Here is a 27,874-nt window from a genome sequence, read left to right as displayed (position 1 = left end):
ATCAAACTAGATTGTCCATGTAAAGGGTTCTGTGCATGGTAAGCTCTCTATACATGTTGACTGAAATACTATTAAATGTGTTCATCATTTGGTTTGAATGAAATGATCCAACCATTCAGTTTATCCTTCAGTTGAACACTGCTAGCGGTTATGGGGAGGCAAGCATTACACAGCTTTAAATTGTTTTATTCTGAGTCATATATTGTTTAATTTACACTCATAACATGCTGCTGGTTGAAGACAGGAAGCATAAGGAGCACTGATGTGCATAAATTTTCAATGGATCTTTAAGATGCATTTATCTGATCAAAATTCTCCTAGAACACGTCAAGGTGTCTCTAGTGCTTTCAAATCCAATGTTAAAAAGAGAAAATTTAGTGCTGATTATATCCAATTGGATATTCATTTTTGGGGAATAAACACTATCCTCGCAAACAACGTGTTAGATGAGAAGTGTTTGCAAATAGAATACTGAAACCATCTCTCTTATGTCATATTTTGGAAACAAAGTAAAAAATAAATAAACAAAATATTTTCTAAATATGAAATGCCATAATTCTGCACATTAGGTCTGAAAAGCAATGTTTAATTTCATGGTGTAATTTCAATCTGAAATTAAGTATTAAATAATTCATGTCAGTTATTAAATGGAAAAGTAAAATTTATCTATATGGTTTGTGAATTTTCTCAAAGGTATGATAAATTAACTTCCTATTATAATGTATCATACTTCACTGCCCAAATATAAAATACTGCTTTTACTTCAATCCACTTTTTACCCTCACAATAATAGATTGCAAAATATTTTGGAAAATCTTGAGAATTTTATAAAACTGTAAATGATTATGAAATGAATTCATTAAGAAAGAAAGGCTGAGCAAAGACTTTCTTAATCAATAATCATAGAGGGAGAACTTAGATTCTTAGGCCTGGGCTGTTAATTTGGGGTGGGGGTGGGGAGTTAGAATATAAACCTTTTGAGTTTGATTATCGTTCTCATTTATGCTAATCACTGCTTATGATAATCATTGCTAATTCCCTCCCTTCACCCCAACCTATCTCCTGGAGAACATCCTCTTCAGAAAAGCCTTAAGTTTGTTCTGTAAAACTTTTTGAACATGCTATTAATCATAATTTATTAAGACTCATAATCTATTCTACAATAAAAGGTCATAAAAACTTCAACATATGGTTAACATAGGCAGTTAACACTCATGCCACCCATCCCCCACAGTTAGCATCCCCAAACCAGACTTTTCTCCTTATAATATGAACACATCTCATTGTTCCAAAACTTTCTGGTATATTTTATTATAATCTGTCTTTGAGGATGTCATGCAATGAGAATATTCATTAGAAGCATCCCAACAAGCCCGAATTCAAAGCCAGGCACTTGTCCTAATTTGTTGTGAGACATTAGAAAAATCTACTTAGTTTACTTGACTTTTCTTAACCTCAGTTAGTTGATTTGTAAAATTATATATTTTCCTATGGAGAGGGAAAAAAGGGGATAAGAGTAAAAAATGTAGTCAAGGGGATAAATGAGTAGACACAAAATACAGGGAGCTTCCATGCACCAGTGATGACAATAGGGCATGAACCAAGGACTGTGACTAACTCAACTTTCTCTCCATGCATTGTAAATCTCTGTGTGTCCATGTCTCTGTCTTTACTAGCTACCTGCTAAAGCCTAGCAGGACACTTCACATGCTGGGTACCTAACATATAGAAGTTCATTTTTCTCCCTCCCTACTCCATATTTCTTCTCACAACACCATATCACCTTTATATCTGTGCACAACAGCATAAGCAGGAACAAGATCCACTCCCACCAGTGAATTGAAAAATTGAAATAGGGGCACCTGAGTGGTTCAGTCAGTTAAGTGTCTGATTCTTGATTTTGGTTTAGGTCATCATCTCATGGCTTGTGAGATCAAGCCCCCATGTTGAGCTCTGTGCTGATGGCACTGCAGAGCCTGCTTGGGATTCTCTCCCTCTCTCTCTCTCTCTCTCTCTCTGCCCCCCTCCTCCATGCACATGCCCTCCCACTCCCTCTCAAAATAAACAAATAAACTTAAAGACAAATGAAAATAAAAATAAATAAAGATACACAGTAAGTTATTTTTTTCTCAGTGGTGAGGTGGTAATGACTCCCACTTATTCATTTAGAATCATCTCCAGAAGTATTACTTTCTAGCCAAGCAAGGAGGAAATAATACATTTACATGAAAGCACATAGTTCTGTTCTCCTTTTCTACCTGTTCTGCATAGACCAATCATTAAAGTGCACTTAGACACACATACCCACACCCCCATACTCCACACCCTCATAAGCTCTAAACATGATTCACTGTAGGAATGTAACCTGCCTCCTCCAGTACTTTTTTCCATAATTTGGAAAAGGGATGAAAATAAAATGGATGGAACTTATAAGAACCTCATTAAAGTCCCCAGAATTCAATGAAAATCTCTTTTCTGGACTTTCTGTATAAAATTTTGGGGTAACATTGAATCAGGACCATGGTGAACTTCTTCCATGGCAAAAACTACCAGGAAGGATATCGGTGAGATCCTCTGGAAATTTTTCTGGAAATAGAGTCTAAATTGAGGTGTTTTTTTTTAATGCATATGAATAGCTAGATATGTTTGAAGGGCCATCTTTGATTAGACCATGAATGACTCTTTCTTTGGAAATTGAAGTTGGAGGAGGAGGTGACTAAATGTAGATGGAAGACATAGGCCATGATTCCTTGAGCCACTCAGCTTCAAAAATTTGACCTTCCATTCAATTTTTCCTCTGTCTTCATTCTCCTTTCCCAGTTAATACCTCCATATTTCCAGTTTTCCTTCTTAATATTTTCCATGCTAATCCTTTTAGTGGCAAGGGCACTAACACACGTAGACTGGTATGGACTGAATTGTGTTCCCCCACCCCAAATTCATATATTGAAGTCATAACCCCCAATGTGATTGTATTTGGAGATGGGGCCTTTAAGGAAGTTATTAAGGTTAAATGAGGTAATTAGGGTAGAGTCCTGATCTGATAGGATTGGTGTTCTTCTAAAAGGAAACACCAGAGAAGTTGCTCTCTTTCCATGTACAAACACTTAGGAAAGGCCATATGAGAATACAATGAAAAGGCAGCTGTCTGCAAACCAGAAAGGGAGCCCTCACCAGAAGTGGAGTCCTGTTGGACCTTGATCTTGAACTTTCAGACCTCTAGAACTGTGAGAAAATATATTTCTGTTATTTAAGCCAACTGGTCTATGATATTCATTATGGAAGTTGGAGCTAAGGCATAGACAAATTATAATACTCCAGAATTAAGGCTATTATATATTGTGCCAGATTTGAATAAATCTTTAAAAAAAGCCTTATGGATGAGGTTTTATTACAGATGAGGACTTGAATTTTCTAAGAGGTTAAATTCTTTTCTCCAAGCACTCAGAGCTAAAGGTGAGAGAACTAGGATTTGAGACCTGCTCTATTTTAATAGTGTGCTTCTTCCACACTAGTGCCAACATTATTACCCAGGGCCATACCCTCCTTGTTTCAGACCCCTGTGTATCCCTACAGATATCCAGCACTCTTGTTAATTTTGTAAACTCATCAAGCCCTAGGGCATACATTTTACTTGGCTTTCACTACTCCAGCTTATTTGGTTCACCTCTAAGACTTGGTTAGCCAAGCCCCAAATCCTTAACCTGTCTTTGAAGATATGTTCAAAATCTGAGCCCACTTAATTAAAAGGTGTTACTGCTTTTAAACTCATACATCCACTCCCCAGTTCCCCAGACTATACCAAGAATATGCCACATTCAACCTTGTCTTTATGATCTTATCTATGGCATTCCCTTTCCTGGAAAACCTTCCTCTCCTGTCTATATACACAAACTCTCTTCATCATCTGAGGCTAAACTCATTTCAATAGTTTGTATAAAAGTTTTCATATGTTAATCTGTATTGATCCCCTGCTTGAAACTCTTCCAGTTTTAAGGTTTTATTTTTGTTTGATTTTGTGTGTGTGTGCGTGTGTGTTTGTGTGTGTGTGTTGCAATGTATTACTTTTTTGCTATTTGCTCATAGATTCTTACATAGTGTCCTATTAAAATGGCATGGGATAAGAATGTAAAGTAATCCCCCCTCACTTACCCATGGTTTTGCTTTCCGTGGTTTCAGTTACCCTCAGTCAACCTCAGTGTGAAAGCAGATGATCCTCCTTCTGATGCATAATCAGAAATTAAGTAGTAGCCTAATGATAGGAGTTTGTTCATTTATTTTGAGGTAGCAGGAGGGGAGAGAGAGAGAGAGGGAGGGAGAGAGAATCCCAAGCAGGCTCCACACTGTCTGCCCAGAGCCCAATGCGGGGCTTGATCCCACAAACTGTGAGATCATGACCTGGGCTGAAACCAAGAGTCAAATGCTTAACTGACTGAGGCAGCCAGGCACCCTTCATCACATAGGCATTTTATCATCTCACATCATCATAAGAAAAAGGGTGAGTACAACACAATGAGATATTTTGAGAGAGAGAGAATACATTCACATAACTTTTATTATAGTTTATTATTATAATTCTTCAATTTTGTTATTGTTGTTAATCTCTTACTGTGCCTAATTTTTAAATTATACCTTATCATAGGTATATATGTGTAGGGGAAAAAGAGTGTTTGGCACTATCCATGGTTTCAGAATCCACTGGGGATCCCCTGCAGATAAGGGGGGACTACTATACTGTATTATTCTTCTTTAGTGTATTTCATTGCTAAGCCCAATGCTTCAAAGACAAAAAGGGACTCAAAAAATGGTAGATCAGTTTATTGGATTCATGATGGTGGTACTTCCATATGCTCAAAGAAACAAAGAATATCCAATACAGTCTCATCTTTGCTTACCACTAGTACTGGCAAGGGATTATGAATGGACTAGCTGTTGAATGCATAGGAAAACAGCATGGTGTGATGGAAGCCATATAGACTGAGCTTGAATCTTACCTTCATCCACCTCCTCCACACAGGAAGTTACTTGACTTTCTCAGGCACAGTTTCCCTATGTAAAGCTCCCATTATAGAACCTGGCTCATTTGACAAAATACACAGTATCCTTTCCTGATAAAAACTCTCAAGAAAGTAGGGATAGAAGGAACATATCTTAACATAATAAAGGCTATATATGGGAGACCCACAGGTAATATCATCCTCAATGGGGAAAAACTGAGAGCTTTCTCCCTAAGGTCAGGAACACAACAGGGATGTCCACTCTCACAACTGTTGTTCAACATATTACTGGAAGTGCTAGTCTCAGCAATAAGATGACAAAATGATTAAAAGGCATCCAAGTTGGCAAGGAAGAAGTCAAACTTTACTCTTCACAGATGACATGATACCCTATGTGGAAAGCCTGAAAGACTCCACCAAAAAAAGTGCTAGAACTTATACAGGAATTCAGCAAAGTCGCAGGATATAAAATCAACCTACAGAAATTGGTTGCATTTCTGTACACCAATAATGAGGCAGCAGAAAGAGAAATCAAGGAATCAGTCTCGTTTACAATTGCACCAAAACGTAAGGTACGTAGGAGTAAAACTAAACAAAGAGGTAAAAGATCTGTATGCTGAAAACTATAGAATTCTTATGAAATAAATTGAAGAAGACACAAAAAAATGGAAAAACATTCCATGCTCATAGATTGGAAGAACAAATATTGTTAAAATGTTGATACTACCCAAAGCAATCTACACATTCAATGTAATCCCTATCAAAATAATACCAGCATTCTTCACAGAACAAGAATAAACAATCCTAAGATTTGTATGGAACCAGGAAAAACCCTAAGTAGTCAAAGTAATATTGAAAAAGAAAACCAAAATTGGAGGCATCACAATTCTGGACATCTAGCTGTATTACAAAGCTGTAATCATCAAGACAATATGGTACGGCTACAAAAACAGACACATAGATCAACGGAACAGAATAGAGAACCCAGAAATGGACCCACAAATATATGGCCAACTAATTTTCAACAAAGCAGGAAAGAATATCCGATGGGAAAGAGACAGTCTCTTCAGCAAATGGTGTTGGAAAAAATGGACAACATGCAGAATGGACTTGGGCCACTTTCTTACACCAAACACAAAAATAAACTCAAAATGGATGGAAGACCTAATGTGAGACAGGAATCCATCAAAATCCTAGAGGAGAATATAGGCAGCAACCTCTTTGACCTTGGCTGTAGCAAGTTCTTACTAGACATGTCTCTGGAGGCAAGGGAAACAAGAGTAAAAATAAACTATTGTGATCTCATGAAGATAAAAAGCTCTGCACAGTGAAGGAAACAACCAACAAAATTAGAAGGCAACTGACAGAATAGGAGAAGATATTTGCGATCACATATCAGGTGAAGATTAATATCCAAAATCTATAAAGAACTTATCCAACTCAACACCTTAAAAACAAATAATCCTGTGAAGAAATGGGCAGAAGACATGAACAGACACTTTTCTAGAGAAGACATCCAAATGGCTAAGAAGCACTTGAAAAAATGTCCAATGTCACTCATTGTCAGTGTAAAAACAAATCAAAACCACAATGAGATACCACCTCACACCTGTCAGAATGGCTAAAATTAACAACTCAAGAAAGAACAGATGTTGGCAAAGATGCAGAGAAAGGGAAACACTTTTGCACTGTTGATGGAATGCAAACTGGTTCAACCACTGTGGAAAATAGTATGGAGTTTCCTCAAAAAAATTAAAAATAAAACTACTCTATGACCCAGCAATTGCGCTAGTAGGTATTTATCCAAAGGATACAAAAATGCTGATTCGAGGGGGCACATGCACCCAAAAAGGAGTCATTCAGAGAAAGACAAATATATGATTTCACTCATATGTGGAACTTAAGAAACAAAACAGATGAACACAGGGGAAGGGAAGGAAAAAATGAGATAAAAACAGAGAGGGAGGCAAACCACAAGAGATCTTAAATACAGAGAACAAACTGAAGGTTGCTGGAGGGGTGTTGGGTTGGGGGGGGATGGGCTAAATGGGTGATGGGTGTTAAAGAGGGCACTTGTTGAGATGAGCACTGGGTGTTATATGTAAGTGATGAATCACTAAATTCTAATTCTGAAGCCGTTACTACGCTATATGTCAACTAACTTGGATTTAAACAAATAAATTTTAAAAAGAACCTGGCTCACAGTAAATGCTAAAGAATCTCCTAATTGCTATTTGTGGCCATTGGTAATCACGGTATAGAGAACCTAGTTACTCCTTCACCCATACTCTTTCTATGTCTGTTGATGCTCCAACTTCTCCCTGCTTCAAAGATGATAGTGATAACTGATTCTAAAACATCGCCAGATTATTGGCCTGGCTTTGAAATGGTGGCAAAAAGAAAAACAAAAAACAAAAACAAACAAACAAAACAACATGGAGGCAGTGTACTTTAGCAAAGGTATTTGTGAACAGAAATATACTGTACAATCACTTTTCATCATACTCATCTTCCCTTACTGAAGCAATGTATTTGCTCAACTGAAAGAGAAAATATGAGACACCCAATCGTACAGATGCATTACAGTGCTTGGAAAGCATACAATTAGACAGAACACCTGGTATCAATGGGTTTCATTTTGGGGTGATGCACCTGATTAGAGAATCCATCATTTCAGTTAGTAACACCTATTACACCTATTTTTAGGAGCGAATTTGGAAGTATGATGTATGAGTGAAGAACTGAAAATAACATCCCATTATTTTTTAAAATAAAGAATGAAGGACTGTGGACCAACGTAGTTCTATTATTTTCAATGGGAGGATAATTTGAGCCAATACTTAGGGCTCTGCTCAGCATTATATTTGGAAAAGTGCAATTTAATTGGTGTGAGACAGCATAGATTCGTGAAAATAAATCATGTCAAACACATTTGATTACTTTTTAACATGAAATTGCTATTGGAATAGATAGAAGAAGAAACAAGTAAATTCAATACCACTGATTTTTTTTAAAGCCACCTGGCACCATTTCTTAGTGGTGTTAAGCATAGAGATAAGTTGTTTCAGGTAGGTTTAGGAGCAAATAGTCAAGTGGCAATAGACAATGGAAACTGGGGTTGAAGATCTAGAAAGAAACATAACAGTTCTTTGGAATGACTGGAAAAGCACCAGATGCCAGAAATGGAGTGCTTCAGAGGCAGGCGGATTCGAGGTCACATATTGGCACTGTCAATTACTGGCTGTGTGACAAGTCACAACCTTTCTGAACTTCAGTTTTCTCATCTCTAAAATAAAGATCATAATAGTTGCCTTTCAGGGCTCTTGAGGGGAGCCAATTGGATGGTTCTTACAGAGTGCACCTTGGGGCCCAACATAGAGCAGGTATCCATGTGATATATCCCACTTAGTTCCAGACTCCTTATGACAAGATGGCTTCTCCTAATCACATAGGACTTTAGGATATTTGGGGAGAGCACTGCTTCAATATCCAGTCGAGTATCTAGATGATATTAAGGTCCAGGCTCTGCTGTGTCCTTGAGCCCTTGGTATCTTCTGTTTCGAGTATTTTTACCTCTCTGTAAACACCTGTTCAAGAGGTCAGCACTGCAAAGCCCAGCTTAGTTCTTTGGAAACAAGAAACTCGAGAAACTTGAAAATCTTTGCCAGAACTGTAAGATAAAAGCTCCAACAAGATCAATGAAAGCTTTTTAGGAAATGACTTCTGGAGTACTCTACACTCCATGGTGAGATACAGCAAGAAGCCTCACGTGTCCACCCTGTCACTCTCCTGTTAATAATTCCCTGCATAGTTTTTATCCTGTCAGAGGCTTTTCTCATTTACTTCCTTTGTGTGCTTGCTTATTCACTGCCTCCTGTCCCAGGGAGGTAGGGAGACCCTATGAGAATAAGATTTTTTTTCCTATCTTGCTTATTTCTTTGTCCCATGAGTTGTAAGCCCTTAGAGTTCCTAGTCCAGTTTCGATGGCCCACCAGTCAATCCTGCAGGCTACCCACTTTGAACAGCCTACAAAAAACATGGCTATACTCATTCATGTATATATTGCCTAGGGCTCCTTTCCTCCTGTAGTGGTAGAATATGTGGACTGGTAACCCACCAAGTCTAAATATTTATTGTCTGGGACCTTAGAGGAAAAGATCATCCACACCTGGTTTAGAAGGTAACAATTATGTGATGTTCTCATCATCATCATCATCATCATCATCATCATCATCATCCACAGTGATAACAACATAGCAGCTCCCAAAATGCCTTCTAGGGATTGGACATTTCAAGTGCTTTTATTTGGTCTCTTACAGTCTTTGCAAGGTGGATCTTATTTCCTCTGTCTTTCAAAAGAGGAAGCTGACACTCATGGAAGTCACTTCTATAAGGACGGGGAGCTCAATCATGCCAGAGCTCAGATTCACCCTCCCTCCCCTCAACCTGTCTGACTCCAAAGCCTTTGATCTTTATACTATTCTAAGCTACTAACATTTTTACCATGGGCATTTTAAGTGACCGTGAGAAAGTCATTTCAATTCTCAGTGTCTCCATTTCCTTTTCCTTCATGGATTGAGGGTAAAAATAATTTAAAAACACAACACAAAACAACAAAACAAACAAAAATAAACAAAAGTGTCCCAGACTGGTTTTAAGTTTGGTTGCCATGAATTATCACTTTCTCTTTATTATGCTTCTTTTTTGCTTTGCTTATTTTTAATGGAAGGGATTAGATAGGTGATGTGCACATTTTTACACTTACCACTGGCATTAAAATAGAGGGAATGTTAAGAAACCAAGATAGAACCATTTCACAGGATAAACTCGGAGATTAGGCAAATGGGCTTCAAAGTGGAATATGAAATTTAATGTGGCTAAGTGATGCACTTGAGTAGAAATAATGCCCAGGCTAAGTACAATTTAAATGGTGCTTAATTAGTTAATATGACAGAGAAGAAAGATCCGTGTGTACTCAGAGAATGCACATTTACATCTTGGGTTCAGTGTGCAGCAGTGATGCAGCGAGCTAATGTGCTGTCAGCTTGTGTTTAGAGGGCCATTCTGTTAGTCATGGGATGCCGGGCCTTTTGTAAGGCACTGATTAGAACACACCAAGGCATCTGGTCCAATTCTGGACTCATTAGGTAACAAAAGAGAAGGGAAGTGTATTTCCAGGAACTAGAAATGACTGCCAAGAGTTGGAAGACTATTTGTTGGTGAAGCTACCAGAAAGAATCAGAGCTGAAGCTGAGCCTCCTGAACAAAAGCTCTAAGGATCAGGTGGGAAGGGGCCTCCTGCCTCACCAGCCTCATCTCATGCTGCAGCCTGGCACTCAGCATATGAATTAAGTCATGTCTGCACCACCAGATTCTAACAGATACTACCCTCCCATGCAAAGAGGGTGCTTATTATAACCCATTTTACAGAAGGTACAATTTCACCCAAGTGTCCTCTCTCCATAGAGAGTGAACTTGTTGACGTCAAGGTCTTTATCATCTTTCCATGTGTATAATGGAAGGTACAATTCCACCCAAGTGTCTTCTTTCCACTGGAAAGTCAGCTTGTTGACGTCAAGGTCTTTATCGGCTTTCCATGTGCGTAATGGGCGCCTTACACTTCCCTTCCTGCCACAGAATCTTAGTTTTGCCCTTTGCTTTCTCCTTTTCTTCCTCCTAAGGAAGGAGAGGAGCTAAGTATAGCTACATCATTAATTATGAAAGAGACCGGGAAGGACAAAGATAGAAAATTCAGGCAGCATGTTTATAGAGTTTTATTGGGGACAAAATGTTGGGGGTGAAGGGGGGGAAGAGAGCACTGGAACAAGAGGGAAGTGTGATGAGGCATTGAGTGGTTTACGAGTGGGAACTTCTTAATTTCTCAACTATATAATTGCCTGTGTTAAGTTGCTTTTTGCTTAATTATGGCTACTGAACTGCATTCCTTTAAACATGATCCCACTCTTGGTCCAGACTTCATGGATTATTCGAATTGTAAGCAGTACAGTGAATGGTACATATCCCCCATGCCCAATAAGGTACTGGACAAGGTGTAGAGATCAATGGATGTTTTGAGTAAATGAATAAGAGGGAGAGCACAGTGCTGGTAACTGCAGGAAGCCTGACAGAAAACAGAACTGTGCTCTAGCACTTTCCCAAGTATTTCAGGTAAGCATAATAAATTAGCTGGGGAACCCTAAAGCACTGCTCCTTCAGGGTGCATAGCTCACCTGGACATGATTCGGGAGCTCATTCAGCTCTATAACAAGAGATAAAACTAAGGCGAATGGGGTAGAAGATGAATTTTCTCTTCTTTTTTTTTTTTTTTTTTTGAGGTATGGAACTACCAAAAAAAAATCCACTACAATCACATTAATATGAAAGAGCTATAAAATAGACACAGATCAGTAGAGTTTATTAGTTAGCATTTGCCCCAGTTCAGCATGCAGTTGTTAGAGCACAGTATGTAATGTTTGTGCATGTATGTTTTTTCCTTGAACACACACGTAAAAGCTGGAGACACGGGCAACAGGAAGGAATGAGCTATGTCAATAGCTGAAGTTTTACTCTTTATGGCAAAAAAAAAAATATCTTGAACACTGGTGAGGAGGTACAGGAGTTGTAAATATTACTATGACCTCGGAGGCTCATATAGTGTTGGGGGAGGGGGTGTGTGTAAACACAGAATTAATTATGAGGCAATGGTAAGGGGCCCAAGAAATACAACACAATGTGCCACTGAGCTTCAGAAGAGGGTAAAGACATACTTCACTGATGACGGGGATGAAGGAGTTCAAGGCTTAGGTAATATTTGAATCAGACCCTCAAGTGCAGTTGAATGTCAGTGGGCTGAAATGAATGGGGAGAAGCAGTGTAAGCAGAAAACAGGATGGGAAGCACAGCGCAGGTTCAGAGCCATAATACAGGCAGATTATCTGTGGGAGGTAAGACTGGAAGAGAAGAGTTAAAACGGGGTAAGCTCCTGGGAATTTGGGGCGATGCTACCTGAGGAACCCATCTGTGTGGAGAGATAACAGGGGGACTTGGAGTTAACACAAATGGCCGGTCTGGGTTGGTGGGTATAATAGGGAGTGGTAGGGTCTGTAAGAAACTGAAACTATGATTCAAATGTTTTAGAAAAATATAATGCTTGCAGACCCTGGATACCTATTTTAGCCATTCGGGGCCTTCAAAGTGGTTCCGCTTTCAGAATCCTCTGCTGTGGACCAGGGTCATGACCACAAGTCAGTAACCCTCTGAAAGTCAGTACAGATTGCACAAAAGAGAAAAAGCTACCTACTGACAGTTTCGAAGTTCATTGCCTCCACAGTCTATGAAGTCATAAAGGATCCTCTCCAGGGAAACAAGCAGGAATCTCTGAGTGAGGGACCCCTCAGCATCCTCTGCTTCCTTGGCTAATTTTCCCCAGCAGGTGTGCAATCTGCCTGCACCCCAAGGGTGATAAGCTGTGTTCTCACCATGTGAAACTTTTGGACTATTGAAATTTAGGCTCGCTCAAATAAAGTTAAGTAAGTTAATGATCTTCCCTCTGGCCCCACCTCCACACCTTCCCCCTACCCCCATGCATCTGTACTCCCCACTGCACTTCTGCTGGTCCAGGCTTGTGAACTTAATCTGCTTTTAGGAAACAAGATGTGGGAAATTGACTTGACCCAGCAAGTGGACTTGATTTAAGCCCAAAAGGCTAAATGCTCAGAATGGACTTGTCCCTCCAGTTCTGAAGCCAGACAATGGGGTGGGAAGTAATCTAAATCCTGCACAGTGAATTAGTGGCGGAGACCTATGCACCTGTTATTGTTGCCGTTCGCTATTCGTATAATGGCAATTACCCTTATCGCACACACAGCAGAGAAGCCACAAGGAAAGCAGTGCTGATGAACTTCTCTTGTAGCTCATTCCCCTCTCAGAGCTACAATCTGCAGTCTCCCCGTAGAAAAAGAGTTTAAACCTGAGTATTTAATGCTGAGAAATGGGGATTTGCTGTTCTTCAACTCATGGCTGAACTGATACCATTTTATTCGTGATTTTTTTTTTTATTTCTCTAATTCAGATCTTCAGCAACCAACATAGTTACTGGTTCATGTGGAACTGCTCATTTGCCATGAAGACTGTATTCATCTTATTCTCTGAATTCTTTTGGGAGAGGATAGCTTGATGGATCTGTTTTATTTGCAAGGTTGTGTTACTGAGAACACATGTTCGATCGGAATTTAAAAGAACAGAAAGGAAAAGGAGAGTAAAGCACAGGAGCAAGGTATATTTGATAAATCTTAAATGATCAGCTTGTGGTTCTTTAGAGAGAAATCAGTTATTTTTCCTAATTGCAGCTCAGTTTGCTAGCCTGTTGGTAACAATAATAATCTAGGCTTTGAAGCGTCTGCTACGTAATGTACAATTTAATAATTTTTATTTTTCCCCTAGTATTCTGAGATACATGCTGTTAAGATATTTTCTCCAATGGTGATGTCCACAAGCATATTACCCATGAGAGCCACTCTATACCCTCTGTGGTATAAAGGGGACAAATAGTGGAATCTCCTCTCTATGGATCCATCAGGGATTCCCCCTCAATTTCTAGAACCTGGCTGCCATTCCCAGTTCAAGTCTTTTTCAAGAGTCTTGCCCTGAAGTTACTATAAAGATTGCCAAGTACACTACCCAGTCTATTTGTCCAGTTAGCATTGCTGCACAGGGAAAACTTGAAGGGCTGTTCATGTGCAGCAGGGTTCCATGGAAAGCTTCAGTGTGTGGAATGTAGATTAACATCTATCCAGAACTAAGTAGGGTTCATGCCATGTCCATTTCATGGGACATTCTGCCCATCTGAGTCATAGCTGAGTTGAATATATCACTGAAAATCATTATTTATATTATCTATTGCTTAGAAGTTCCCAGAGAGATTAAAAATAAATAAAGAACTCATCAAGACTTGGAAAAGTTTCAATTATGCAAGGATCAATAAGTTGTTGACATCCGCTGTGTGACATAGGGGCCTATACTTAACAACATTGTATAATGCACTTTTTAAAAATGTGTTAAGAGATAGATCTCCTGTTAAGTGCTATTATTACAAACAAAGCAAAAACAAAAGGGCACAAGGAAATTTCTGGAAGTGATGAATATGTTTATTACCATGATTGTGCTGATGGTTTCACGGGTGTGTGCAATTGTCCTAACTCATCAAGTTGTATAAATTACGTAAAGTTTTAATATATAAGTTATACCTCAATAAAGCTTTTAAAAAAGAGAAAGGGACAAGCAGATGGGAAAAATGACAGAAAGAAACGTCCATGGATATCCCCAGAAGATTTACAGCTTTCAGTTAGGAGTGGGAAGGACTCGGAGACCTGAAGCAATCAGTAAATGTGATCCAGGAGCTCTTAACTTTGATCTCTGGCATCTCAAAGCCAGTATGGCTTTATTCAGAATAGATGCATAAACCAAATTCATTTTTATCTACAAATTTTTAAATTTACTTAAAGTATCAAGTCCTCATGGATAGAACTAAGGAGGTGAAGAGGTCAGACTCAGAGGTCAGAGGGCCTGCATTGGAATCCTAGTTTTACCATTTACTAGATATGTGATTAGGGATAAGTTTGTTTTTTTGTGCTTCAGGGTGTTTTGTTTTGTTTTGTGTTTCCATGTAAGACAGAGATAATAATATAACCTAACTCAAAGAGTATGTTGTGAAATAAGCAGTGTGAAGTGCTTTAGGCAATTGCCTGACATATGGCAAGGGCTCAAATATTAGTTTTTAGTGTTAAGGCAAGATGGAAAGGTGTCCAAGGTGATGAAGTAGCTCAGAGGGGAAGACGGAAGAAATCACAAGGGAAGGGCAGGGTAAAGGGAATTTGAGACAAAACATGAGAGCAGAGAAGCAATGGGAAGGTGTGGGGTAGCATTTAATAGTGAGAAATATTAGTTTCTATTTCATAACCTCCATTTCTACAGATAAAGTTAATATGTCTAGACCAAAACAGTGGGCTAATATGGGCATTGTAGATCTTGACAAATTCTTCTGTACAACCTACTAAACCCAGGGGAGATTGTGCTCAGCAAGGGATTTATAGGCTAAGCAAAGGAGCACCATTGGATCCAACAAGAAAGGACTCTAAGACTAAAATGCTATGACTTTATGGTGATTGTAAACATAATGAGCACATGTGGTTCCTGACTAATAATCTTTATGTATCCCCTCATTTTGAGGTTTTCAATCTGTTTTTGTAAACTTTTGCCAGAACTCTTCTGTTTCACTAACTGACCGGTTGCCCTAGAGAGCAGAAGTGAGCTCAGCCAGTGTTGGCGAACAAAGGCCTGGCTCCTTGAGGAGCGTGTCTGAACTCCCTCTGATCAGTCTGTGCTTTAGGGATCTTCTTCCTCTTCCAGAATGTACCCCAGACACCTCCTGAGAAATGGGGTTGCAGCATCACAACCACCTTGAAGATGACAGATTTGGGAAAGTTGAACACTCTACTCGTTATAGGAGCCCAAGAAAACACATTTAGTTGTCTGAAAATGAACAATGCAGCCACGACCCTATCATTGAAGAAAGGATGAGAACAGTTGAGCTAGAAACCATCCTGTGATCACACAGGAGCAAGCAACAATATAGCTTTATGAAGGGTAGTCAGAAGAACAAACAAATTGTGCCCCAAACCAAGGAAAGATGAAGGGGAAAATGAGAAAGAATTTAGCTAGTTAAAGCTGTGGGGAGGAAAAATCGCGTTTGAAAAATTGGAGGTGAAATTAGGGTTGGAGAAGGGGTGTGGAGCCAGGGAACCACAGGAAATGAAGGTTTTCTTTGTAAATTGTATTTTGTAAATCTGTCTGTTGAACAGTTAAACAAATGGAAAAAGACTTAGGCTGGAAAAGCAAAGGGCCAGTGATGGTCCCACCAAAATAACCATTAACCTTGACTCCCTTGCATCTAAGCATTTCATAATATCATAACAAAGAGAATTAAAATCCCTGAATCTGGTACTCTTAAAAGACTTGGTTTTTAGGCCAATGTTTGAATGATATTAAGGATCTGTGCACCAAAACTTCCTACCAGAAGTTCCCATCTTCTCTCCAAAGAGAGAGGGGGAAAAAGTTGATGAGAAATATTCCATTATACACACACACACACACACACACACACCATGTCTCTTTTACCCATTCATCAGTCAATGGACATTTGGACTCTCTCTCCATAGTTTGGTTATTGTTGATAGCACAGCAATAAACATTGTACCACTTTGAATCTGTATTTTTGTATCCTTTGGGAAAATAATTCAGCCATTAAAAATAATAAAATCTTATCATTTGCAACGACATGGATAGAGCTATCATATATTATGCTAAGCAGAATAAGTAAATCAGAGAAAGACAAGTATTCTATGATTTCACACATATGTGGAATTTAAGAAACGAAGCAGATGAACATATGGGAAGTAGGGGTGGGGAGAAGAAAGGGAAACAAACTACAAGAGACTCTTAATGACAGAGAATGAACTGAGGGTTACTGGAGGGAGATGGGTGGGAGATGGGCTAGATGGATGATGAGTATTAAGGGGGCACTTGTGATGAACACTGGGTGTTGTATGTAAGTGATGAATCACTAAATTCTACTTTTGAAACCAATCTTGCACTGTATATTAACTAATTAAAATTTTTAAAAAAGCAGAAAAATAAATTAATGAGAATGACTGGCTGGAAAACCTAACCGATACTTACTGAGTGATGAAACAAACATAATGAGAAAAATCTGTAAGCATAAGACAACCCAGAAATAATAATCCATAAGCCAAACCTCAAGTCTGTGAGGGAGAAGTTGTGTCTTACTCATTCAATAGCCTTTTCTTTGCCCAATTGGATGAATGACCAGAACAGTGGCATGGGGAAATATAGTCCCAGTTCTCTGCTGTCCTCCAAGTGCTTAATGTAGATTAAGTTAATTAATGTCAGCCTTGAATAGACATGTATGCTAGAGATGAGTTAGGGAAAAATCCACCAATCTTTTAAAAAATGCAAAGCATCTTTACGTAGATGGTGGGTATTCTTCATGGGGACTGAAGTCTTCTTTGCATTCCTGTCTAAACTTCTAGAGCTTGATAAATTTCCCAGCAAAACCAGACTTCATCCTGAACCTTTTCTTTCTGATTGCTAGGGTTCATTCATTCAGTTGTCCCTTCCCTCTCCTCCCTCTTTAGCCTCACTGGAGATAATAAGATGTGATGGGAGGCTCAGGAATTTTGAGGTTATCAGATGTCAGTTTGATTACTAGCGCTGAAATATATTACTTGAGTGAACTTGGATGTGGTCATCAGTCTTTCTAGTTCTTTATATACTCCCCTATCAGATGGAAACAGTAATATCCACCTAGCAGAGTGTGAGGATCAGGGTAATGTATGTCAAGTGTTTGACACAAACCAGTGCCCTCTTGGTTTCTACAACACCACTCTCCAGCATCTCTGGTCACTGATTCTCAAGTTTCTTTGCTGATTTATTTACTAGCTCTCTCATTTGACCTGTAAATGTTGGGCTGCCTTAAGGTCTTAATCTTAGCCCTCTGCTTTTGTTTATCTACATTCTATCCTTAAAGGACCCTATTATATTCAAATACCAAATATATAAAGATTATGCTCAAATTAATATCTCTAGCCCTGAAGTCTCCTCAGAGCCCCAAACTTGAATGGCCAGTCACCTCTGTGATCAGGGACCTTGGATAACTCAGATTTAGCCTGACCAGTGGTGATAAAGACCTTTCTGTACACATCCTAATCTTGTAATCCTTCCTCCTTCGTTTTTTTAGTTGGATATCTAACCAGTATCTATCCTGTTATCAGACTCAAAACCTAAGAGTCATTTTTCTGATTTCTTTTTTCTTTATGTTTCCTTTCTGCTGTTTCTATCTTCAAAATATATCTTCAATAAACGTGTTTATTTGTATTGCCATGACTGTAGATTGCATTAATGTTCCCAGGTATTCATTCTCTCCTTCTGTGAAGGATTGACCACATCCATTCCTTTCCCTGGAACTTGTAGGACATCCAATGAGGGGACATCACTTTTCTGCTCAAGAGCCCATTTGTGATATGTGGTCATGAATGTAGAATGTGACTGGTCCACCATCTAGCTGGCATTGCTCTGATCAGGCCTGCCATGGGCAATAGTTATTTATAACCTTGGGCATTGCCAGACAAGTGTGATCAAGCAAAGATGTTGAGAGCGAATGTCAGGAGTGATGATAATAATGGCCCATGGAATGTAAACTTGGTGAGAAAGGAAATGAGAATGTGAAAGAGATGAGGGGCATGAAGAGGTGCCATGACCAATGGAATGGAGTTCGTTACTTAGTTTTCTAGTTAGTTAGGGCTACAACAGGATAGGGGGAAGGTGATTTTCCTCATTGGTTAGGTGCACAAGGGGGCATGTCTCTCTGTGCTCTAAGCACAGTTAAGAATGTACTTGTAGAGGGGCACCTGGATGGCTCAGTCGGTTGAGCGTCCAACTCTTGATTTTGGCTCAGGTCATGATCCTAGGGTCGTGGGATCAAGCCCCATTTTGGGCTTTGAACTAACAGCCTGCCTGCTTGGGATTCTCTCTCTTTCCCTCCCTCGATACCTCTTCCCTGCCCACTCACGCTCTCTCTCTCTCTCTCTCAAAATAAATAAGTAAACATTTTTTTATGTCAAGGAATATACTTGGAGAAAAAGGACATGAAAGTGTATAGCACATTTTCCCTCCCTTCTGGATTGTGTTGAATCAAAGGGAAGGAAGAGGAAGAGTCAGGCACAGCTGGGAATTGATGAGGTTGCCAATGACAATGGCACAAAGTCAGAAGGTGCAACACACATGAAGCAATGACCTCAGAGGGGGTATGATTGCCCTGTGCAGATGTTTACCAAGTGGAAAATGAAAACCAACCCAGTTCCCATGGGAAGGTGTGAGGCATCCTGCCATACTCAGGGGACTCCCACACCACAAAGGTGACACTGAAATGCAGACTTAGGAGGCTCTCATGGCCCTGAGACTAGCTGAATGTCTGAAGTCCTTTGAATGTCAGCTGGGGCTTCAAGCAGCAATGCGCGGGCTGGCAAAGACTGTGTTGCTCTGAAGGTCAGGAGATGTCATTAAAAAAAATGTTTAACCATCAGTTTAGTTCTCAGGTCTTGTGGCCTGGAAATTAGATTCTCAATTAAGAGGAAAGGTCTTTACTCTTAAATACAGAGAGCAAACTGAGGGTAGCTGGAGGGGATGTGGGTGGTGGGATGGGCTAATTGGATGATGGATAACAAAGAGGGTGCTTTTAGGGATGAGCACTGGGTGCTCATATGTAAGTGATGGATGACTGGGTTCTATTCCTGAAACCAATACTACACTGTATGTTAACTAACTTGAATTTAGTTAAATAAATTTTAAAAAAAAAGAGGAAAGGTCTTTATTGGATAAGAGAAAAGCATGGGGATACTACTTCTCTGGAATCTTGTTTTTATTTCTCATGGCCAGGAAACATTATTTTTTGATTCATTATTGCTGCAAACTAAGATGTAAAGAAAGATCACCAGAGCCAAATGCAGCTAAAACTAGAAAATTAAAAAAATAATAATTATTTATATAATAATAATGAGATATTTTCCACAGGGTGGGAGGTAGTTTCTGATTTCCCAGTTTAATTTTTTTCATGTTTGCTTATTTATTTTGAAAGAGAGAGACAGACAGTACATGAGCGAGGGAGAAGGGCAGAGGGAGAGGGAGAGGGAGAGGGAGAGAGAATCCCAAGCAGGCTCTGCACTGTCAGTGCAGATCCTGACATGGGGTTCAAACCCACCCATAGTGAGATCATGGCCTGAGCTGAAATCAAGAGTCAGATGCTTAACCAACTGAGTCACCCAGGCACCTCTGGTTTCCCTGTTTAGAGACACTTAGAAGGACTTGCTTGATATACTTAGAGAATCACTGAATGTCAAGCTGTGAAAGCCTCCCACATCATCAAGTCTATTCTCCTATTTTCTAGATGAAAGAGCTGAGGTCCAGAGAGGTTCAGAGACTTGCACAAGGTTATCTTGTGAGTTTACTGGGTAACATCAGAACAGATGCACTCAGGGTGAGGCTACCTTGGTATATAATTAGTTCTTATGCACACTTACTTTGTACCTATATGCCAAACTTTTGCAATGGGCAAATTCCCCAGTTTCTCTGCATGAAAATGAAGTGCAGGGAGATTTTTGTTTAGACTTGACTCAAAAATGTTCAATGAAGCTAGACAAAATGGATTGTGTTTTTGGTTCCAAGAGCATCATATTAAGGCAAGTGGCTATCCCTCTTCTCTCTGTGAAGCCTCAATTAGCTAGTTTGCCAGGGTCTGATACAGTCACTGAGCTGAAAAGAATGTGTCTATTTTACAGATGTCATAAGTGAGGCCCAGAAAAGCTAAGTAACTGCACACAGTTACACAGGACATAAATGGTACTGGGTAATGTGGGACCTTTGGCTTCCTATTTTCAAGTTCTGTTCATTGAATCATGGGACATCCTTTAACTATAAGCTGGAGTTGACCAAAGTAGTTCTGCTCCATGGGCATGTGGAGCTAAACTTCTAACACAATTCCATTTTCAAGTCAACATGGCTCCTGTTGGCAGTTTACAAGTGCCATGGGTTAGGTTAGGAAAATGCCTTCAGGGCCCTCAGCCAGACAGGTGGCCCCACAAACATTAGTAGAGCTTACCTTCTCGTTGTTAGCCTCTACCTACTCGCTCAGAGCCTTGTGGATGCGTATTAAAGTCTGAGGTGAAAGGAAAAACTTTGCCTTTATTTAGAATTTTGATATTATGCTCAGTGTGGATTATTTGCATTAATTTTGATTTTTAAAAATATTGCATGAAGGCAGCATTTGTCTCAATTACCAAGTTTCTTTGTATCCCCTAAAATTTTGTGCCCAGGACTCTAGGCTGAATAGAATTCCATGCTTCTCGTGACTTAAGCTGTAAGCTTTGGGTTCACTGTGTCAAAATTCAGATAGAAATGGGTACATTCCACCCATTTTCCAGAAGAATCTAACTTTCCCATCTAGATTTAGTTTGCATTTAGAAATGGACTTATGCAGCCATGGAATGTGAGTTCAATGTGGACAGGGATTTTGTGTATTTTGTTCTCTGATGTATCCACAGCGCTTAACAGAGTGTGAGAGCACAACTTAATATTTGCTGATCAAATAAACAAATGCAGCAAAACTCTATAGTTCTTGGTGTTTATGATCTGCTACTTCCCTTGTATTTGTTTCTTCCAACATAGTCTCAGAGTCCTGGCAGTTGTTTGAGAATTAGGCTCTCTGTCTTGGTTTACTACTAGAGTATTCTAAGTGGTAAAGAGAAGAATGGTGATTCCCAAGCCATTACTAACATTAGTTTTAACTGCAGACCAGCTCAAGTTGTTCGTAACCATTTTCTGAAATCTTCACTATCTAATTGTCCTTAAACTTTAGAACATTTTATTTTTGACCCACAGATTTTTTTTTTCATCATCCCAGCCTCATTTCAGGTACAGTTCAGGGTCTATTGCTATTAATTCCCATGGTTAAATTCATTTGCCACCACTTACTCATTTGGTAGATTTGGCCATTCCCCCCCCCCCCCCACATTTCTGGACATAAAATTATTCATGTTTCATCTGGCAATAATAAAAGTTATCACAAGCAGTTTAGTAAGGATTAAACAAGAATGCATCAGAGTGGACTTTATGAGTGGTAAAGATAATGCACATTTAAGAGTATATAATAGCTACTTCCATGCCAAAGCAAAAATGTTTGAATTTGTACTTTTATATAAACAAACTAAGAGTCAAAAAGAAAAAAATAGATATGGAGTCAAAAAGAAAAAAAGATATGGGACGCCTGGGTGGCTCAGTCGGTTAAGGTCCAGCTTTGGCTCAGGTCATAATCTCGTGGTCTGTGAGTTCGAGCCCCACGTAGGGCTCTGTGCTGACGGCTCAGAGCCTGGAGCCTGTTTCAGATTCCGTGTCTCCCTCTCTCTGACCCTCCCCCGTTCATGCTCTGTCTCAAAAATAAGTAAACGTTAAAAAAAAATTTAAAAGGAAAAAAGATATGATTGTATGCCCCAAATTGTTGAATTCTGTTTGTGGCCTTGCTGGATTGATACCGGGCTCTGTTGGACTTTTCTTTCCTACAAGGACTGATCTAGAATGAAGACTCATGTGGCTGAAGTTGTCTCTTGGGAATAACTGCTTGTGTGGGGGGAGACTGTCTGAATCTCTTACCCTGACACTCACATCAAGCCTTCTCCGATCCTGAGGCTAGAGATTTCCTCCCTCATTTAAAGCAGCAGGGGTCACCAGGGATCCCCAAATCATGCTGTGATCTTTCTGCCTCCTACATTATCACCAGCAATAAATATTCTGCAGTGAGATTTTAGCTGATGGCTCAGGTGATGATTTGCCAAGTAGAAAAGGCTCCAGCTTTGTTTTTCTGGGATTCTATCAGATCCTTCAGGGATACCAGGAAAGTAATCTTGTTGGTTTTCTTTCCCCCTTTTGAAATGCTGGCAGGTAAAACTTGGAAGTGAACAAGAAGCAAAGATATAGAGGAAGAAGGTACTATTTTCGCCCACTGGACTGATTTTGGAGTTTCAGGGAGAGTCATCGGCCTAGGGCAACCCAGAGTAACCTGTGTTTTCTGGATGCCTTTGAAGTAAAGATTGCTTGTGGGTAAGGCATCCAGCAGATTTGGGAGCCAGGGATTTGGGAATTTTAGAAGGTAGTAAGGAAAAACTCCCAGCCCGTGACCATCTTATTTCTAACCTGTTCTTCTTTCCCATACTTCCTCAAGTGACATTCCTCAAGGGCACTGGTCAGAAGCCACCCTGTTTGCACTGGTTATCACATGAAGATTGAGAGGAGAATTTGCATAACAGTCTTATGAGGCAGGTCTTATTATTATGCCCATTTTACAGATGCAACCACTGAGGCACAGAAAATTTAATTGCCATGTCCAAGACCATGTAGCTGATAAATGGTAGAGTCAAGCTTTGAATGCAGGCAGTGGGGCTCCAGGGTCCTATGCTTTAATCTAGCTTCTTCAAATGTGTGTGTGTGTGTGTGTGTGTGTGTGTGTGTGTGTGTGTGTATGTGTGTGTGTGTGTTCAGGTTTATAGTTGCTCTCAGTAAGAGGTTGGTCTGATACAATCTCCTCCATCAGAGCAGAAGATACAAATTTTCTGTGATAACGATTTTTCAGGTGTCTTTAACAATGTAGGGGCCATTGCCAGTATCTCCTTCCCTATTCTGTTTCTCCAACATTCCTTTCCTTGCTGTGGACTCCACCCCCATCCCCATATTTCTTCTGTGTGTTCCTAGACCAGACAGACTTGGTTTCAGTCCCTTGCACTTTGAAACCATGATTTATATGAACTATTACAGAGATTAAGAAAGGTAGTACTCTTGAAAATTAAGTTCTCAAATACAGGGTATGTGTCAAGGAGTTAATTTTTCTGAATTTTGGAGGCAGTTTAGTGGGAGTGCTTAGCAGGACAGATTATGAGGCTGGATGCTTGGAACTGAGGACAGGATTCCAGGCCCTGCCACGTACTGCCCATGTGCCTTAGGCAAGTCAGGTGATGTCTCTGAGATGGGTTTCTCTTTTCCTCACCTTCACGTATGAAAACGGTAGTATCTATCCCATAGGTTTTCCGTGAGTGTTACATGAGAAATTCAGTCACTATTTAGAATAGTGTCTAATGCTTAGTAATTGCAATATTAGCGTTAACTCCTGTTACTTCAAAACCGGGAATTCTTTTGGAAATCTAACTAACACGTATTGACTGTTTACCGTGGAGACGGCATGGTGCTAATCGTTCTGTGTGAACTCACAACAATCTTGTGGAGGGCTGCTGTTAGCAGATTTTATAAATGAAGAAACTGATACCCATAGAGGTTAAAGATCTTTCCTAGAATCTCACAGGCAGAAATTGGCAAGTTTAGCTTTTTTACCTGGTTTGCCTGTATCTAACTGCAAGGCTCTTCCCCTCCGTGTCTGTAAGATCTCTTGGAAAGGGGAGAGGTCATTTGCATGGGGCACCTGTATCTAGCACACTCCACATTCATACACTTACTGCTAATGATATGGGCAGTTCTCTTCATCTTTCTGTAACTAACCTTCTTCCACCTACCCTAGGTTTGTGACATTTCCAGTGACCTCTGTCATGGATTTGATTCCCTCTGATGTCTTGGTGGGAAGGGAAGCAGCCTTTATTGAAGGCTTACTTTGTCCTTGACACTACCTTAAGCATCTAGCATTTGTTTTTCAAGTGCCCAGGCTATAAGCAACCTTGGGACAGACGGCTATATTCATGTGTGACCCAAGACACTTAGGTTCTCAGAGGTTACAAAACTTGCTCAAGGTCATACAGCGATCTAGAGGTATTGTCAGGATTGAAAACTAGGTCTGTGTGACTTTAAAGTGTATGTTTCTGATGTAATATGACCATGAGCCAGGTTCTCCAGTAAGAAAGATGGCTACAGAGATAATAGAATCATAATTCACATTGTAGGGAGAAGTATGGCATAATGGGTTCCATGCAGTTTATGGGGGGAAGTGACAAAGAGATCTGTAGTCAGAAAAGATGCAGAGACGAGCGACTATTGCAGGGACAGGGGTGACGAGTAAGATGATTTAAGGAAAGTAAAGAGAGGTGGGGACCGTGCCTCAGATCTCCAAAGGGAGGAGGCTGAGATGGGAGGATTGGACACCAATTGGTTTGGGGAAGCCACACCTTGATGTTGGCGCCCCCTGATGGCATGCTCAGAGCCACAGCCAGCCACTTCCCATGCTGTGCAGACACTGCCCCTAATGGTCCTTTGCTTTCCTGTTGCAACAAAGCAATGAAGCCACTTTAGGAAGCGCATGGGTTTTCCCTCCTTGATGGTGCCTGACGACTCCCTCCTACTGCTTCTGTAGCTTTCTGTGGTTTTTAGGTTCATCCTCTGTAGACAGACAGAAAAGAAAATGGAAGAATAAGGCTTCCCTCGTGTTTTTGCTATTGTTCCCTGAGGGAGCTGATGAGGAACATGTTCTAGAATGGGTGAGGAAAAGTATAGGGGACCTAAGAGTGAGCACAGTAGCTCCCTTTACAGGCTCCAGACATGTTCCATCCAGGTTTCCATTTTCTTTTATGCTCATACTTTGATATGTTTATAGACGTCATGTTCAATGTGAAATAAGAGCGTTGTTCCTTGGCTTATAATTATATGAAAGCTATTTCACACACATGACTTACACACACACAGACTCACGCACACACACACACACACATTGATGCTGAGTGGGCAGATTTAAAAGGAACATGCACACCTATATGTTGAAAATCACTAAGACAATATTATATAGAGACATACATATGCAAGCATGTGTATATGCAACCTTTTTCCTACTCCTGCCATACTGTTATTGTCACTACTATTTTTAGTATTATTAATCCCTTCTAGTTTTATACGTTCAGAGGTAGAGATAAGTTTTGTATGGGGAAGTAAACATTAATTATTCATAGATAAAATGCATTGAATGCCAATATTATACTACTCTGCTTAGTGCATTTATATTATCTCCTATTTGATCCCCTGAACAATTTTCGGAGTGGACTCGCTTATCAGGTTTTTACAGAGAGACAAACTGAGGCTTTGTCAATAGCTTCCCCAATGCCCAATATCACTGGAATTCAAAGCCATGTCCATGTGAAGTCAGAGCTAATGCCCTTCCTCACATTGTTATACCATCTGGCGCATCCAATGACCAGACACTACACTAACTCATCCATTATTTCTCAACATTCATATAAAATTGTGCACTGTCTCCATTGGGCATAAGCACATAGTACGGGTGCATATTCGTATGTGTGAGCAGGTCTATAATACTTATGTGTGGCTACTAGACTTGTTGATGAGTGTCCTCTGAATGTTTCAAATTTCCTCTTTAAAATTCCTTACCTCAAGAATGTATCCTATCTGACACTCACATACTGTATTTGATGATTGGTCATTTCTGGTATATGTGTATTTGATTCTCAGAATGCATGTTTTCTGGAGTCGGTGATGATAGTTTTATAATAGCCTCTTCTTAGATCTCCTTCTTCATAATATTTACTGGGCATTTACACATACTTCTCTGTGCTCACGCTATGTGTAAAAGGCACTGTGCTTATGATACACGCCTTATTTTCAAAGAGCTGAGCGTCTCCTGGAAAAGACAGGCACATACAAAATAAGACGGAAGCCACAAGGTGAGCAATGTGGGAGTGAGGATCTGGATTCTGTTCGAGGCTGGGGAACGGAGGTGGGAAGTTCAAAGGGAAAGTAGTAGGGCCTTGCAAAGTTTCTTGGAGGAGGTGACCTTTGATCCGGGCCCAATAAAGTGAACAGCGCTGTGCTGAGCAGAGAAACAGCAGGTGCAGTTTGCAGGCAAAGGGAACATCCCTTTAGCCAAACTTAAAACAGAGCAGTGATAATCAGTGACTGGTTGCAGGCGTTTCAAATGCATCATTTCTAGCTACCATGACACCCCTGCAAAGTAAGGTTTTGTTGTTTTCAAATCACTGTTTTACAGATGAGAAAATTGAGGTTTCCAAAAGTGCCTATGATACCTCAGCTTGTGAGAGAATGAGCCAGACTCAGGAGCCAGGCTGTTCTCACTACAGCCACACTGTACTGGAAGAACCGGACTTTTAGTCTTTCCCCTTTCCTCCCCTCCCCTCCCCTCCCCTCCCCTCCCCTCCCCTCCCCTCCCCTCTCCTCTCCTCTCCTCTCCTCTCCTCTCCTCTCCTCTCCTCTCCTCTCCTCTCCTCCGCTCCCCTCCCCTCCCCTCCCCTCCCTTCCCCTCCCCTCCCTTTTCCTTTCCTTTCCTTTCCTTTCCTTTCCTTTCCTTTCCTTTCCTCTCCTCTCCTCTCCTCTCCTCTCCTCTCCTCTCCTCTCCTCTCCCCTCCCCTCCCCTCCCCTCCCCTCCACTCCCTTTTTCTTTTCTTTTTTCTCTCCTCTCCCCTCCCCTCCCCTCCCCTTCCCTCCTCCCCTCCCCCCTCCTTTTTTCTTTTTTCTTTTCTTTTCTTTTTCCTTTCCTTTCCTTTCCTTTCCTTTCCTCTCCTCTCCTCTCCTCTCCTCTCCTCTCCTCTCCTCTCCTCTCCTCTCCCCTCCCCTCCCCTCCCCTCTCCTCTCCTCCATTTTTCTTTCCTCTCCTCTCCTCTCCTCTCCTCTCCTCTCCTCTCCTCTCCTGTCCTCTCCTCTCCTGTCCTCTCCTCTCCTCTCCTGTCCTCTCCTCTCCTCTCCTCTCCTCTCCTCTCCTCCGCTCCCCTCCCCTCCGCTCCCCTCCCCTCCCCTCCCTTCCCCTCCCCTCCCTTTTCCTTTCCTTTCCTTTCCTTTCCTTTCCTTTCCTTTCCTTTCCTTTCCTTTCCTTTCCTTTCCTCTCCTCTCCTCTCCTCTCCTCTCCTCTCCCCTCCCCTCCCCTCCCCTCCCCTCCCCTCCCCTCCCCTCCCCTCTCCTCTCCTCTCCTCTCCTCTCCCCTCCCCTCCCCTCCCCTCCCCTCCCCTCCCTTTTTCTTTTCTTTTTTCTCTCCTCTCCCCTCCCCTCCCCTCCCCTTCCCTCCTCCCCTCCCCCCTCCTTTTTTCTTTTTTTTCTTTTCTTTTCTTTTTCCTTTCCTTTCCTTTCCTTTCCTCTCCTCTCCTCTCCTCTCCTCTCCCCTCCCCTCCTCTCTTCCCCTCCCCTCCCCTCTCCTCTCCTCCATTTTTCTTTCCTCTCCTCTCCTCTCCTCTCCTCTCCTCTCCTCTCCTCTCCCCTCCCCTCCCTTCCCCTCCCCTCCCCTCCTCTCCTTCCCTCCCCTG

At 40.7% G+C, this 27,874-nt stretch overlaps 1 protein-coding gene across 5 annotated transcripts in view; it reads left to right on the top strand.

Moving 5' to 3' along the window:
* Positions 1 to 27,874, top strand: part of AGBL1 (AGBL carboxypeptidase 1) — a 784,724-nt gene that overhangs the window by 510,152 nt on the left and 246,698 nt on the right. The window contains exons 1-4 of one of the 5 annotated variants that reach the window (XR_006218386.1): positions 11,698 to 11,801; positions 12,208 to 12,526; positions 13,069 to 13,272; positions 22,563 to 22,721. The exons of 3 other annotated variants lie outside the window; for them this stretch is intronic. The gene's annotated coding sequence lies outside the window, so the exon portion shown is untranslated. Of the gene's footprint in view, positions 1 to 11,693; positions 11,802 to 12,207; positions 12,527 to 13,068; positions 13,273 to 22,562; positions 22,722 to 27,874 lie in introns of those variants that run through there. One more of the 5 variants, XR_006218385.1, reaches the window with a different exon arrangement.

The sequence above is a fragment of the Panthera tigris genome, chromosome B3, assembly GCF_018350195.1.
Source record: "Panthera tigris isolate Pti1 chromosome B3, P.tigris_Pti1_mat1.1, whole genome shotgun sequence".
Classification (NCBI taxonomy): domain Eukaryota; kingdom Metazoa; phylum Chordata; class Mammalia; order Carnivora; family Felidae; genus Panthera; species Panthera tigris.
Note: the sequence above shows the minus strand (reverse complement) of the source record. Positions and strands in the feature narration are given on the sequence as shown.